This window comes from Canis lupus, chromosome 25 (assembly GCF_003254725.2).
Source record: "Canis lupus dingo isolate Sandy chromosome 25, ASM325472v2, whole genome shotgun sequence".
Taxonomy (NCBI): Eukaryota; Metazoa; Chordata; class Mammalia; order Carnivora; family Canidae; genus Canis; species Canis lupus.
Window position 1 is genome coordinate 3,563,062 of NC_064267.1, and position 2,416 is coordinate 3,565,477.

A 2,416-nucleotide genomic window follows, 5' to 3' on the forward strand; every position below is an offset into this window, starting at 1 on the left:
AAGAGGAAGAGGAAGGGGCAGGAAGAAGAGAGAGAGGAGACAGATAACTTTAGTCAACCAGGATTATACATTGAGTATCTTTTCTCAATCTCACCAAAAAACAGTCACTCTCACTCCTGGGCAGAAGAGGAGGTTAGAGGTGTGGAGAACATGAAAACTCACTCCCAATGAGTTCTAAATGGATGAAAGTATTAATGGGAGTTCTTATTTATGACCAGAATGAATTTGAGGATAGCAAAGAATGTTTCACCTAAAGATAATATTGCTAAGGAAGAGTATGGTGAATGAGAAAAGGAGGCCAATGGTGAAATATTAGGGAAAACAAATGATAAAGAAACAGGTGAGGAAAGAGAAACTAGCAAAGGTAAAAGTCGGAAAGATAGGAGAAATAGCCCTGGTATCTCCAGAACATGAATGAGATAATAAGATAAAACTGGGAAAAGTTTCAATAAGGAGAAATTGTTCAAGTCACCAAACATTACCAGTCTATAATCCACGTAATAATGTGTTATGAACCCCTTTGTGTCAGGTTGTGCTACATGTGCAGCTCAGCCAGTCCTCTAAATAGGAGTCCATCCACCTAGCTAAGATGAAAGCCAAGGTTAAGACAAATTAAGTAACTCATGACAAAGCTGGAATTTGAACTTACTACTTCTCTCTGATCATAGGGTCTATTTTCTTTTCACCATGCTGCAAAACTTCTGAGAATGGAAAATTTGGCCAATGTATCAGACACATTTTATGCACTCCTCAAGATCTCTAGGCCATCACCGACTCTCAGCTTCTTGTCCCCTCTCAGCTATCCTGCAGCTGCTCCTTCCATGACCATGGCCTACCAATTCCACTGGGATTCCCAATGTTTTTCCTGCCTAGGGTTGATGAGTTATTTTCCCAGTGTACCAGGTATCTATTGCTGCATCTAGTTCTGTGGATCAGAAAACTGGGCTGTTTTCTCTGGCTTTGGGTCTCTCACAAAACTCATATCAAGGTACCAGTCAGGGCTACAGTCAGTCATCCCAGGCTTACCTGAAGAAGCACCTAAGTTCACACATGTGATTGTCAATGGTATTTGGTTCCTCATAAGCTGCTGGCCAGAGGTCTCTATCAATTCCTTGCCATGTGGGCCTCTCCACAGGATAGCTCAACATGGCAAATGGCTTCATCAGAGAGGGTAAAAGAGTGTAGATGACAGCAAGATGGAAGCCACAGTCTTTTATAACCTAATCTCAGAAATGACACCCATCACTTTTGTAGTCCTATCATCACAAAAAACACATCACTAGAATAAACCCATACCCAAGGGGAAGGGATTACACAAGGGCATGAAGAGACAGAAAGTGGGGATCATTGGGAACCATTTCAGAAGTTTCAGAAGCTGCCTACCCCACTCAGAATGGCTGGGTTGCATGCATCACTAAGCTACCTCTGTGCACCCTGAATTTCTGACCCTTACTTCCATACTTGGAAGAAACACTATTAAACACTCCTTCAGTAGCTTCACTTCCTCCCTATCTTTGATAGGGATGGGGTGTATTTTACAACTGGCTGCTAAAGTAGTGTCCCAAAAGCAGTTCATTCATAGTTCACCAGGACACTGTGGCACACTGGGAAGAACACCAAAAACAGGTTGCTATGGATGGTCCTTGTTAGCTGGAGTTTCAGTATTTCAGGGAAAGGACAGAGAATTAAGGACTTGATATTATTAGTCTTAATTCTACAAATCCTAGTATTCAATCAGAAATAGAATTAAGTACATTGATAGATGTATTAGTCAGGGTTTCCAGAAAAAGCAAACAAATAGATCTGTGTCTTTGTGTGTGTGTATATATCCATATATACATAGGTATGCATATATATTCTTTCTATATATATGGTATACATACACACACAAATATGTACATATATATGTACATTTTTGTTTTTTGTGTGTGTGTGTGTGTGTGTTTAATGTGAGTCAGTCTTTATTTTGCACTTGTGTGGTACATTAACAAACTCCACATACAAGATAGCATTACATATTGTAGGTTAGCATTACAGCATTATGCAGTTTCACACAATTCGTTTGCCTTTCCAGTTTTTTTTTAATTTGACACATTTATTTTGAGTTTCATTTTTTACAAGAGAAGACACAAGGTAAAGAAAGACGACCACATTGGAGAAGGATCATGGTGAGGGCAATGTCACTATCACGGCCATAATAAAAGCCTTCCAGTAAAAGACTTGCACCATTCCCTCTTCCTGAGCAAGCCGCTCCTGTCCCACAAACCAGTTCTATCTGCTTACGTCTCTAGAGCATGTTCATAAACACCTACATCTTGGCTACTCCACTGAGAACTGAAAGAATAACTCATAAAGGGACTTGTGTTATTAAGAAAAACTCTTGTCTTCCCAAAGGAATCAAGGTATCAGCAGAGAA